Below are 13273 nucleotides of genomic sequence, written 5' to 3' on the forward strand. Positions count from 1 at the left end.
TTACTGTGACTCTAGTTATAGATTCCGGTGCTTCACTCCAGGTTTACTGTATCCCTTGGACCTACTTATTGACGATGAAACACAGATATTGCATCGGAATTAAATACAAAAGGCACAATGCCGACTTAAGTACAAGAACACTGACTCTTCCAACTGTCTATGGTTTGAACCATTCCTGTGTCACTAGTTATAGATTCCGACGCTTCACTTCAGGTATACTGTATCCCTTGTACCTTCTTATTGACGATGAAACACAGAAACTGCATCAAAATTAAATACAAAAGGCACAATGCCGAATTAAGTACATGAAGACCGAACCTTCTTATTGACAATGATTTGAACCATTCCTGTGATACTAGTTATAGATTCCGATGCATCACTTCAGGTTTACTGTATCCCTTGGACATTCTTATTGACGATGAAACACAGAAATTGCATCGGAATTAAATACAAAAGGCACAATGCCGACTTAAGTACAAGAAAACTGACTCTTCTTACTGTCTATGTTTTGATCCATTCCTGTGACACTAGTTATAGATACCGATGCTTCACTCCAGGTTTACTATATCCCTTGGACCTTCTTATTGACGATGAAACACAGAAAGTGCATCGGAATTAAATACAAAAGGCACAATGCCGACTTAAGGACAAGAAGACTGACTCTTCTTACTGACTATGTTTTGAACCATTCCTGTGACACTAGTTATAGATTCCGATGCTTCACTTCAGGTTTACTGTATCCCTCTTACCTTCTTATTTACGATGAAACTCAGAAATAGCATCGGAATTAAATACAAAAGGCACAATGCCAACTTAAGTACAAGAAGACTGACTCTTCTTGCTGTCTATGTTTTGAACCATTCCATTGACACTAGTTACAGATTCCGATGCTTCACTCCAGGTTTACTGTATCCCTTGGACCTTCTTATTGACGATGAAACACAGAAATTGCATCGGAATTAAATAGAAAAGGCACAATGCCGACTTAAGTACAAGAAGACTGACTCTTCTTACTGACTATGTTTTGAACCAGTCCTGTGACACTAGTTATAGATTCCGATGCTTCACTTCAGGTTTACTGTATCCCTTGGACCTTCTTATTGACGATGAAACACAGAAATTGCATCGGAATTAAATACAAAAGGCAAAATGCCAACATAAGTACACGAAGACTGACTCTTCTTACTGTCTATGTTGTGAACCATTCCTGTGACACTAGTTACAGATTCCGATGCTACACTCCTCGTTTATTGTATCCCTCTGACCTTCGTATAGACGATTAAACACCGAAATTGCATCTGAATTAAATAGAAAAGGCACAATGCAGACCTAAGTACAAGAAAACTGCCTCTTCTTACTGTCTATGTTTTGAACCATTCCTGTGACACTAGTTATAGATTCCGATGCTTCACTCCAGGTTTACTGTATCGCTTGAACTTTCTTATTGACGATGAAACACAGAAATTGCATCGGAATTAAATAGAAAATGCACAATGCCGACTTAAGTACAAGAAGACTGACTCTTCTTACTGACTATGTTTGAACCATTCCTGTGACACTAGTTATAGATTCCGATGCTTTACTTCAGGTTTACGGTATACCTTGGACCTTCTTATTGACGATGATACACAGAAATTGCATCGGAATTAAATACAAAAGGCACAATGCTGACTTAAGTATAAGAAGACTGACTCTTCCTACTGTCTATATTTTGAACCATTTCTGTGACACTAGTTATAGAGTCCGATGCTTCACTTCAGGTTTACTGTATCCCTTGGACCTTCTTATTGACGATGAAACACAGAAATTGCATCGGAATTAAATAGAAAAGGCACAATGCCGACTTAAGTACAAAAAGACTGACTCTTCTTACTGACTATGTTTTGAACCATTCCTGTGACACTGTTTATAGATTCCGATGCTTCACTTCAAGTTTACTGTATCCCTTCGACCTTCTTATTGACGATGAAACACAGAAATTGCATCGGAATTAAATACAAAAGGCAAAATGCCGACATAAGTACACGAAGACTGACTCTTCTTACTGTCTATGTTTTGAACCATTCCTGTGACACTAGTTACAGATTCCGATACTTCACTCCTCGTTTATTGTATCCCTCTGACCTTCGTATTGACGATGAAACACAGTAATTGCATCTGAATTAAATAGAAAAGGCACAATGACGACCTAAGTACAAGAAAACTGCCTCTTCTTACTGTCTATGATTTGAACCATTCCTGTGACACTAGTTATAGATTCCGATGCTTCACTCCAGGTTTACTGTATCGCTTGGACTTTCTTATTGACGATGAAACACAGAAATTGCATCGGAATTAAATAGAAAATGCACAATGCCGACTTAAGTACAAGAAGACTGACTCTTCTTACTGACTATGTTTGAACCATTCCTGTGACACTAGTTATAGAGTCCGATGCTTCACTTCAGGTTTACTGTATCCCTTGGACCTTCTTATTGACGATGAAACACAGAAATTGCATCGGAATTAAATAGAAAAGGCACAATGCCGACTTAAGTACAAGAAGACTGACTCTTCTTACTGACTATGTTTTGAACCATTCCTGTGACACTAGTTATAGAATCCGATGCTACACTCCAGGTTTACTGTATCCCTTGTACCTTCTTATTGACGATGAAACACAGAAAATGCATCGGAATTAAATACAAAAGGCCCAATGCCGACTTAAGGACAAGAAGACTGCCTCTTCTTACTGACTTTGTTTTGAACCATTCCTGTGACACTAGTTATAGATTCGATGCTTCACTTCAGGTTTACTGTATCCCTCTGACCTTCTTATTGACGATGAAACACAGAAATTGCATCGGAATTAAATACAAAAGCCACAATGCCGACTTAAGTACAAGAAGACTGACTCTTCGTATTGTCTATGATTGGAACCATTCCTGTGACACTAGTTATAGATTACGATGCTTTACTTCAGGTTTACTGTATACCTTGGACCTTCTTATTGACGATGAAACACAGAAATTGCATCGGAATTAAATACAAAAGGCACAATGCCGACTTAAGTATAAGAAGACTGACTCTTCCTACTGTCTATGTTTTGAACCATTTCTGTGACACTAGTTATAGAGTCCGATGCTTCACTTCAGGTTTACTGTATCCCTTGGACCTTCTTATTGACGATGAATCTCAGAAATTGCATCGGAATTAAATAGAAAAGGCCCAATGCCGACTTTAGTACACGAAGACTGACTCTTCATATTGTCTATATTATGAACCATTCCAGTGACACTAGTTATAGATTCCGATGCTTCACTTCAGGTTTACTGTATCCCTTGGACCTTCTTATTGACGATGAAATACTGAAATTGCATCGGAATTAAACTCAAAAGGCACATTGCCGACTTAAGTACAAGAAGACCGACTCTTCTTATTGTCTATGCTTTGAACCATTACTGTGACTCTAGTTATAGATTCCGGTGGTTCACTCCAGGTTTTCTGTATCCCTTGGACCTACTTATTGACGATGAAACACAGAAATTGCATCGGAATTAAATAGAAAAGCCACAATGCCGACTTAAGTACAAGAAGACCGACTCTTCTTATTGTCTATGCTTTGAACCATTCCTGTGACACTAGTTATAGTTTCCGATGCTTCACTTAGGTTTACTGCATCCCTCTGACTTTCTTATTGACGGTGAAACACAGAAATTGCATCGGAATTAAATACGAAAGGCAAAATGCCGACTTAAGTACAAGAAGACTGACTCTTCTTACTGACTATGTTTTGAACCATTCCTGTGACACTAGTTATAGATTCTGATGCTTCACTTCAGGTTTACTGTATCCCTTGGACCTTCTTATTGACGATGAAACACAGAAATTGCATCGGAATTAAATACAAAAGGCACAATGCCGACTGAAGTACAAGAACACTGACTCTTCCAACTGTCTATGTTTTGAACCATTCCTGTGATACTAGTTATAGATTCCGACGCTTCACTTCAGGTTTACTGTATCCCTTGTACCTTCTTATTGACGATGAAACACAGAAATTGCATCAAAATTAAATACAAATGGCACAATGTCGACTTAAGTACATGAAGACCGGCTCTTCTTATTGACAATGATTTGAACCATTCCTGTGATACTAGTTATAGATTCCGATGCTTCACTTCAGGTTTACTATATCCCTTGGACATTCTTATTGACGATGAAACACAGAAATTGCATCGGAATTAAATGCTAAAGGCACAATGCCGACTTAAGTACAAGAAGACTGACTCTTCTTACTGTCTATTTTTGAACCATTCCATTGAAACTAGTTACAGATTCCGATGCTTACTCTAGGTTTACTGTATCCCTTGGATCTTCTTATTGACGATGAAACACAGAAATTGCATCGGAATTAAATGCAAAAGGCACGATGCCGACATAAGTACAAGAAAACTGACTCCTCTTACTGTCTATGTTTTGAACCATTCCTGTGACATTAGTTATAGATTCCGATGCCTCACTCCAGGTTTACTGTATCCCTTGGACCTTCCTATTGACGATGAAACACAGAAATTGCATCGGAATTAATTAGAAAAGGCAAAATGCCGACTTAACTACACGAAGACTGACCCTTCTTACTGTCTATGTTTTGAACCATTCCTGTGACACTAGTTATAGGTTCCGATGGTACACTCCAGGTTTACTGTATCCCTTGGACCTTCTTATTGACGATGAAACACAGAAATTGCATCGGAATTAAATACAAAAGGGACAATGCCGACTTAAGGACAAGAAGACTGACTCTTCTTACTGACTTTGTTTTGAACCATTCCTGTGACACTAGTTATAGAGTCCGATGCTTCACTTCAGGTTTACTGTATCCCTTGGACCTTCTTATTGACGATGAATCTCAGAAATTGCATCGGAATTAAATAGAAAAGGCACTATGCCGACTTAAGTACAAGAAGACTGACTTTTCATATTGTCTATATTATGAACCATTCCAGTGACACTAGTTATAGATTCCGATGCTTCACTTCAGGTTTACTGTATCCCTTGGACCTTCTTATTGACGATGAAATACTGAAATTGCATCGGAATTAAACTCAAAAGGCACAATGCCAACTTAAGTACAAGAAGACCAACTCTTCTTATTGTCTATGCTTTGAACCATTACTGTGACTCTAGATATAGATTCCGGTGCTTCACTCCAGGTTTACTGTATCCCTTGGACCTACTTATTGACGATGAAACACAGAAATTGCATCGGAATTATATACATAAGGCACAATGCCGACTTAAGTACAATAAGACTGACTCTTCTTACTGACTATGTTTTGAACCATTCCTGTGACACTAGATATAGGTTCCGATGCTTGACTTCATGTTTACTGTATCCCTCTGACCCTCTTATTGACGATGAAACACAGAATTTGCATCGGAATTAAATACAAAAGGCACAATGTCCACTTAAGTAGAAGAAGACTGACTCTTCTTACTATATATGTTTGAACCATTCCTGTGACACTAGTTATAGTTTCCGATACTTCACTTAGGTTTACTGCATCCCTCTGACTTTCTTATTGACGGTGAAACACAGAAATTGCATCGGAATGAAATACGAAAGGCAAAATGCCGACTTAAGTACAAGAAGACTGACTCTTCTTACTGAATATGTTTTGAACCATTCCTGTGACACTAGTTATAGATTCTGATGCTTCACTTCAGGTTTACTGTATCCCTTGGACCTTCTTATTGACGATGAAACACAGAAATTGCATCGGAAGTAAATACAAAAGGCACAATGCCGACTGAAGTACAAGAACACTGACTCTTCCAACTGTCTATGCTTTGAACCATTCCTGTGATACTAGTTATAGATTCCGACGTTTCACTTCAGGTTTACTGTATCTCTTTTACCTTCTTATTGACGATGAAACACAGAAATTGCATCAAAATTAAATACAAATGGCACAATGCCGACTTAAGTACACGAAGACCGGCTCTTCTTATTGACAATGATTTGAACCGTTCCTGCGATACTAGTTATAGATTCTGATGCTTCACTTCAGGTTTACTGTATCCCTTGGACCTTCTTATTGACGATGAAACACAGAAATTGCATCGGAATTAAATGCAAAAGGCACAATGCCGACTTAAGTACAAGAAAACTGACTCTTCTTACTGTCTATGTCTTGAACCATTCCTGCGACATTAGTTATAGATTCCGATGCTTCACACCAGGTTTACTGTATCGCTTTGACCTTCTTATTGACGATGAAACACTGAAATTGCATCGGAATTAAATACAAAAGGCAAAATGCCGACTTAAGTACAAGAAGACTGACTCTTCTTACTGACTTTATTTTGAACCATTATTGTGACACTAGTTATAGATTCCGATGCTTCACTTCAGGTTTACTGTACCCCTTGGAACTTCTTATTGACGAGGAAACACAGAAATTGCATCGGAATTAAATACAAAAGGCAAAATGCCGACTTAAGTACACGAGGACTGAGTCTTCTTACTGTCTGTGTTTGAACCATTCTTGTGACACTAGTTATTGATTCCGATGCTACACTCCAGGTTTACTGTATCCCTTGGACCTTCTTATTGACGATGAAACACAGAAATTGCATCGGAATTAAATACAAAAGGCACAATGCCGACTTACGTACAAGAAGACTGACTCTTCCTACTGTCTATGCTTTGTACCATTCCTGTGACACTAGTGATAGATTCCGATGTTTCACTTAAGGTTTACTGTATCCCTCTGACCTTATTGCCGATGAAACTCAGAAATTGCATCGGAATTAAATACAAAAGGCACAATGCCGACTTAAGGACAAGAAGACTGACTCTTCTTACTGACTTTGCTTTGAACCATTCCTGTGACACTAGTTATAGATTCCGATTCTTCACTTCAGGTTTACTGTATCCCTTGGACCTTCTTATTGACGATGAAACACAGAAATTGCATCGGAATTAAATACAAAAGGCATAATGCCGACTAAAGTACTCGAACACTGACTCTTCTTACTGTCTATGTTTTGAACCGTTCTTGTGACACTAGTTATAGATTCCGATGCTACACTCCAGGTTTACTGTATCCCTTGGACCTTCTTATTGACGATGAAACACAGAAATTGCATCGGAATTAAATATAAAAGGCACAATGCCGACTTAAGGACAAGAAGACTGACTCTTCTTACTGACTTTGTTTTGAACCATTAGTGTGACACTAGTTATAGATTCCGATGCTTCACTTCAGGTTTACTGTATCCCTTGAACCTTCTTATTGACGATGAAACACAGAAATTGCATCGGAATTAAATACAAAAGGCACAATGCCGACTTACGTACAAGAAGACTGACTCTTCCTACTGTCTATGTTTTGAACCATTCCTGTGACACTAGTGATAGATTCCGATGCTTCACTTCAGGTTTACTGTATCCCTCTGACCTTCTTATTGACGATGAAACACAGAAATTGCCTCGGAATTAAATACAAAAGGCACAATGCCGACTTAAGTACAAGAACACTGACTCTTCCAACTGTCTATGGTTTGAACCATTCCTGTGTCACTAGTTATAGATTCCGACGCTTCACTTCAGGTATACTGTATCCCTTGTACCTTCTTATTGACGATGAAACACAGAAACTGCATCAAAATTAAATACAAAAGGCACAATGCCGAATTAAGTACATGAAGACCGAACCTTCTTATTGACAATGATTTGAACCATTCCTGTGATACTAGTTATAGATTCCGATGCATCACTTCAGGTTTACTGTATCCCTTGGACATTCTTATTGACGATGAAACACAGAAATTGCATCGGAATTAAATACAAAAGGCACAATGCCGACTTAAGTACAAGAAAACTGACTCTTCTTACTGTCTATGTTTTGATCCATTCCTGTGACACTAGTTATAGATTCCGATGCTTCACTCCAGGTTTACTATATCCCTTGGACCTTCTTATTGACGATGAAACACAGAAAGTGCATCGGAATTAAATACAAAAGGCACAATGCCGACTTAAGGACAAGAAGACTGACTCTTCTTACTGACTATGTTTTGAACCATTCCTGTGACACTAGTTATAGATTCCGATGCCTCACTTCAGGTTTACTGTATCCCTCTTACCTTCTTATTTACGATGAAACTCAGAAATAGCATCGGAATTAAATACAAAAAGCACAATGCCAACTTAAGTACAAGAAGACTGACTCTTCTTGCTGTCTATGTTTTGAACCATTCCATTGACACTAGTTACAGATTCCGATGCTTCACTCCAGGTTTACTGTATCCCTTGGACCTTCTTATTGACGATGAAACACAGAAATTGCATCGGAATTAAATAGAAAAGGCACAATGAGGACTTAAGTACAAGAAGTCTGACTCTTCTTACTGACTATGTTTTGAACCAGTCCTGTGACACTAGTTATAGATTCCGATGCTTCACTTCAGGTTTACTGTATCCCTTGGACCTTCTTATTGACGATGAAACACAGAAATTGCATCGGAATTAAATACAAAAGGCAAAATGATAACATAAGTACACGAAGACTGACTCTTCTTACTGTCTATGTTGTGAACCATTCCTGTGACACTAGTTACAGATTCCGATGCTACACTCCTCGTTTATTGTATCCCTCTGACCTTCGTATAGACGATTAAACACCGAAATTGCATCCGAATTAAATAGAAAAGGCACAATGCAGACCTAAGTACAAGAAAACTGCCTCTTCTTACTGTCTATGTTTTGAACCATTCCTGTGACACTAGTTATAGATTCCGATGCTTCACTCCAGGTTTACTGTATCGCTTGAACTTTCTTATTGACGATGAAACACAGAAATTGCATCGGAATTAAATAGAAAATGCACAATGCCGACTTAAGTACAAGAAGACTGACTCTTCTTACTGACTATGTTTGAACCATTCCTGTGACACTAGTTATAGATTCCGATGCTTTACTTCAGGTTTACGGTATACCTTGGACCTTCTTATTGACGATGATACACAGAAATTGCATCGGAATTAAATACAAAAGGCACAATGCTGACTTAAGTATAAGAAGACTGACTCTTCCTACTGTCTATATTTTGAACCATTTCTGTGACACTAGTTATAGAGTCCGATGCTTCACTTCAGGTTTACTGTATCCCTTGGACCTTCTTATTGACGATGAAACACAGAAATTGCATCGGAATTAAATAGAAAAGGCACAATGCCGACTTAAGTACAAAAAGACTGACTCTTCTTACTGACTATGTTTTGAACCATTCCTGTGACACTGTTTATAGATTCCGATGCTTCACTTCAGGTTTACTGTATCCCTTCGACCTTCTTATTGACGATGAAACACAGAAATTGCATCGGAATTAAATACAAAAGGCAAAATGCCGACATAAGTACACGAAGACTGACTCTTCTTACTGTCTATGTTTTGAACCATTCCTGTGACACTAGTTACAGATTCCGATACTTCACTCCTCGTTTATTGTATCCTTCTGACCTACGTATTGACGATGAAACACAGTAATTGCATCTGAATTAAATAGAAAAGGCACAATGACGACCTAAGTACAAGAAAACTGCCTCTTCTTACTGTCTATGTTTTGAACCATTCCTGTGACACTAGTTATAGATTCCGATGCTTCACTCCAGGTTTACTGTATCGGTTGGACTTTCTTATTGACGATGAAACACAGAAATTGCATCGGAATTAAATAGAAAATGCACAATGCCGACTTAAGTACAAGAAGACTGACTCTTCTTACTGACTATGTTTGAACCATTCCTGTGACACTAGTTATAGAGTCCGATGCTTCACTTCAGGTTTACTGTATCCCTTGGACCTTCTTATTGACGATGAAACACAGAAATTGCATCGGAATTAAATAGAAAAGGCACAATGCCGACTTAAGTACAAGAAGACTGACTCTTCTTACTGACTATGTTTTGAACCATTCCTGTGACACTAGTTATAGAATCCGATGCTACACTCCAGGTTTACTGTATCCCTTGGACCTTCTTATTGACGATGAAACACAGAAATTGCATCGGAATTAAATACAAAAGGCCCAATGCCGACTTAAGGACAAGAAGACTGACTCTTCTTACTGACTTTGTTTTGAACCATTCCTGTGACACTAGTTATAGATTCGATGCTTCACTTCAGGTTTACTGTATCCCTCTGACCTTCTTATTGACGATGAAACACAGAAATTGCATCGGAATTAAATACAAAAGCCACAATGCCGACTTAAGTACAAGAAGACTGACTCTTCGTATTGTCTATGATTGGAACCATTCCTGTGACACTAGTTATAGATTACGATGCTTTACTTCAGGTTTACTGTATACCTTGGACCTTCTTATTGACGATGAAACACAGAAATTGCATCGGAATTAAATACAAAAGGCACAATGCCGACTTAAGTATAAGAAGACTGACTCTTCCTACTGTCTATGTTTTGAACCATTTCTGTGACACTAGTTATAGAGTCCGATGCTTCACTTCAGGTTTACTGTATCCCTTGGACCTTCTTATTGACGATGAATCTCAGAAATTGCATCGGAATTAAATAGAAAAGGCCCAATGCCGACTTTAGTACAAGAAGACTGACTCTTCATATTAACTATATTATGAACCATTCCAGTGACACTAGTTATAGATTCCGATGCTTCACTTCAGGTTTACTGTATCCCTTGGACCTTCTTATTGACGATGAAATACTGAAATTGCATCGGAATTAAACTCAAAAGGCACAATGCCGACTTAAGTACAAGAAGACCGACTCTTCTTATTGTCTATGCTTTGAACCATTACTGTGACTCTAGTTATAGATTCCGGTGCTTCACTCGAGGTTTACTGTATCCCTTGGACCTACTTATTGACGATGAAACACAGAAATTGCATCGGAATTAAATAGAAAAGCCACAATGCCGACTTAAGTACAAGAAGACTGACTCTTCTTACTATATATGTTTGAACCATTCCTGTGACACTAGTTATAGTTTCCGATGCTTCACTTAGGTTTACTGCATCCCTCTGACTTTCTTATTGACGGTGAAACACAGAAATTGCATCGGAATTAAATACGAAAGGCAAAATGCCGACTTAAGTACAAGAAGACTGACTCTTCTTACTGACTATGTTGTGAACCATTCCTGTGACACTAGTTATAGATTCTGATGCTTCACTTCAGGTTTACTGTATCCCTTGGACCTTCTTATTGACGATGAAACACAGAAATTGCATCGGAATTAAATACAAAAGGCACAATGCCGACTGAAGTACAAGAACACTGACTCTTCCAACTGTCTATGTTTTGAACCATTCCTGTGATACTAGTTATAGATTCCGACCCTTCACTTCAGGTTTACTGTATCCCTTGTTTCTTCTTATTGACGATGAAACACAGAAATTGCATCAAAATTAAATACAAATGGCACAATGTCGACTTAAGTACATGAAGACCGGCTCTTCTTATTGACAATGATTTGAACCATTCCTGTGATACTAGTTATAGATTCCGATGCTTCACTTCAGGTTTACTATATCCCTTGGACATTCTTATTGACGATGAAACACAGAAATTGCATCGGAATTAAATGCAAAAGGCACGATGCCGACATAAGTACAAGAAAACTGACTCCTCTTACTGTCTATGTTTTGAACCATTCCTGTGACATTAGTTATAGATTCCGATGACTCACTCCAGGTTTACTGTATCCCTTGGACCTTCCTATTGACGATGAAACACAGAAATTGCATCGGAATTAATTAGAAAAGGCAAAATGCCGACTTAACTACACGAAGACTGACCCTTCTTACTGTCTATGTTTTGAACCATTCCTGTGACACTAGTTATAGGTTCCGATGGTACACTCCAGGTTTACTGTATCCCTTGGACCTTCTTATTGACGATGAAACACAGAAATTGCATCGGAATTAAATACAAAAGGGACAATGCCGACTTAAGGACAAGAAGACTGACTCTTCTTACTGACTTTGTTTTGAACCATTCCTGTGACACTAGTTATAGAGTCCGATGCTTCACTTCAGGTTTACTGTATCCCTTGGACCTTCTTATTGACGATGAATCTCAGAAATTGCATCTGAATTAAATAGAAAAGGCACTATGCCGACTTAAGTACAAGAAGACTGACTTTTCATATTGGCTATATTATGAACCATTCCAGTGACACTAGTTATAGATTCCGATGCTTCACTTCAGGTTTACTGTATCCCTTGGACCTTCTTATTGACGATGAAATACTGAAATTGCATCGGAATTAAACTCAAAAGGCACAATGCCAACTTAAGTACAAGAAGACCAACTCTTCTTATTGTCTATGCTTTGAACCATTACTGTGACTCTATAGATTCCGGTGCTTCACTCCAGGTTTACTGTATCCCTTGGACCTACTTATTGACGATGAAACACAGAAATTGCATCGGAATTATATACATAAGGCACAATGCCGACTTAAGTACAATAAGACTGACTCTTCTTACTGACTATGTTTTGAACCATTCCTGTGACACTAGATATAGGTTCCGATGCTTGACTTCATGTTTACTGTATCCCTCTGACCCTCTTATTGACGATGAAACACAGAATTTGCATCGGAATTAAATACAAAAGGCACAATGTCCACTTAAGTAGAAGAAGACTGACTCTTCTTACTATATATGTTTGAACCATTCCTGTGACACTAGTTATAGTTTCCGATGCTTCACTTAGGTTTACTGCATCCCTCTGACTTTCTTATTGACGGTGAAACACAGAAATTGCATCGGAATGAAATACGAAAGGCAAAATGCCGACTTAAGTACAAGAAGACTGACTCTTCTTACTGAATATGTTTTGAACCATTCCTGTGACACTAGTTATAGATTCTGATGCTTCACTTCAGGTTTACTGTATCCCTTGGACCTTCTTATTGACGATGAAACACAGAAATTGCATCGGAAGTAAATACAAAAGGCACAATGCCGACTGAAGTACAAGAACACTGACTCTTCCAACTGTCTATGCTTTGAACCATTCCTGTGATACTAGTTATAGATTCCGACGTTTCACTTCAGGTTTACTGTATCTCTTTTACCTTCTTATTGACGATGAAACACAGAAATTGCATCAAAATTAAATACAAATGGCACAATGCCGACTTAAGTACAAGAAGACTGACTCTTCTTACTGTCTATTTTTGAACCATTCCATTGACACTAGTTACTGATTCCGATGCTTACTCCAGGTTTACTGTATCC

The sequence above is a fragment of the Schistocerca serialis genome, chromosome 8 (assembly GCF_023864345.2).
Source record: "Schistocerca serialis cubense isolate TAMUIC-IGC-003099 chromosome 8, iqSchSeri2.2, whole genome shotgun sequence".
Taxonomy (NCBI): Eukaryota; Metazoa; Arthropoda; class Insecta; order Orthoptera; family Acrididae; genus Schistocerca; species Schistocerca serialis.